The sequence below is a fragment of the Cannabis sativa genome, chromosome 6, assembly GCF_029168945.1.
Source record: "Cannabis sativa cultivar Pink pepper isolate KNU-18-1 chromosome 6, ASM2916894v1, whole genome shotgun sequence".
NCBI lineage: Eukaryota > Viridiplantae > Streptophyta > Magnoliopsida > Rosales > Cannabaceae > Cannabis > Cannabis sativa.
This window is the reverse complement of record NC_083606.1, coordinates 21289062-21290682: the sequence shown is the minus strand read 5'-3', so window position 1 is coordinate 21290682 and position 1621 is coordinate 21289062. Positions and strand designations below refer to the sequence as shown.

Below are 1621 nucleotides of genomic sequence, written 5' to 3'. Positions count from 1 at the left end.
TTTTTGAGAAAATCAAATACAAAAGGTGTTAAAATTGCAAAATTGCAAAAAGCAAGGCCCAATCCACTAAGTGCATGGCCGGCCACCTTTGTAGGTATTTTAAGTTGATTTTTTCATTATTTTAATGCCATATAATTCAAATCTAACCCTAGTGGAATGCTATAAATAGATAGTGAAGGCTTCAGGAAAATTACACTTCTGATTCAGAAAACTTGAGCCTCTCTCTCTACCTTGGCCGCCACCCTCACTCTCTCTTCTTCCTTGATAATTTCGACTTACCTTAGTGATTAGAGTAGTGTCCACACACATCAAGCAATACCTCAATCATAGTGAGGAAGATCGTGAAGAAAGATCATCAGCAAAGGAGATTCAGCATCAAGGATTCAGAGAAAGAGATCCAGGTTCAGATATTGATAATGCTCTGCTACACAAAGGAATCAAGGGCTAGATATCTGAACGGAAGGAGTCATATTATTCCGCTGCACCCAATGTAAGGTTTCTTAAACTTTATATGTGTTTAATTTATCGTTTTGGAAAGTTCTTATTTAGGATGTTAATAAACATACTTGTGAGTAGATCTAAGATCCTGGTAAAATAATTTCCAACATCATCCACATCTGCCTGACACTCAGAAAAGTGATGGGGACCTCCACATATCTCACAAACCACTTGAGCTTGTTTGGCTTGCACTGCGATCAGCTTTGTTAGGGCCTCAACCTGAGCTGTCAGCTTTGTAATGGCATCCACCTCTAGCACACCAGCTACCTTCTTAGTTTGACTCCTTTCAGTTGGCCACTGCTAATTGTTTAGAGCCATCTCCTCCAATATATCGTAAGCCTCATTTGCACTCTTTCTCATAAAAGCTCCACCAGCTGCTGCATCTATAAGAGTTCTAGTGTTACCAACCAGCACGTTGTAGAAGTTATGAACCAGCATCCACTTCTCAATACCATGATGAGGACACTTTCTGATTAAGTCCTTGAACCTCTCCCAAGACTCATAGAGAGACTCATTCTCTTGTTGACGGAAATTGTTGATCTCTCCTTGCAGCTTAGCACACTTTGCTGGGGGAAAGAACTTAGACAAAAATTTAGTTGTTAAGTCTATCCATGTTGTTATGGAATTTGGTGGCAAGGAGATTAACCAGCTCTTGGCTCTTTCTCTAAGTGAGAATGGAAACAGTCTCAAACGAATGGCATCATCACTAACTCCATTGACTTTAAAAGTCTCACAAAGTTCCATGAAGTTCGAGAGATGCAGATTAGGATCTTCAGAAGGGAGGCCACCAAACTGAACTGAGGATTGCACCATTTGAAGTATGCCAGGCTTGATTTTGAAATTATTAGCATCCACTGCCGGTGGCCTGATACATGACTGCACTCCCGTAAGAGTAGGAAGAATGTAATCTCTCAAGCTACGGCCATTAGTTTGATCTTCAACGGCACCCCCATTATTACCGTTGTTACCTCCAGTGTTTGCAGCATTAGCGTTGTCAGCCATGATTTCTAGTGTTTCAGCAGGTGCTGAAACTCTCTCTTGCCTTTTGTTCCTCTTGTTCCTCCTACAAGTTTTCTCAATTTCAGGGTCGACGGGTAATACAACTGCTTGCCCTTGGCGGCGC

General features: G+C 41.4%; 1 non-coding gene across 1 annotated transcript; it reads left to right on the top strand.

Annotated features, from left to right (window-relative positions):
* Positions 1-946: 946 nt before the first annotated feature.
* On the top strand, positions 947-1053 carry LOC115696050 (small nucleolar RNA R71). Its single transcript, XR_004007650.1, has one exon. It is a non-coding gene; the product is annotated as a small nucleolar RNA R71 (small nucleolar RNA).
* Positions 1054-1621: the final 568 nt, after the last annotated feature.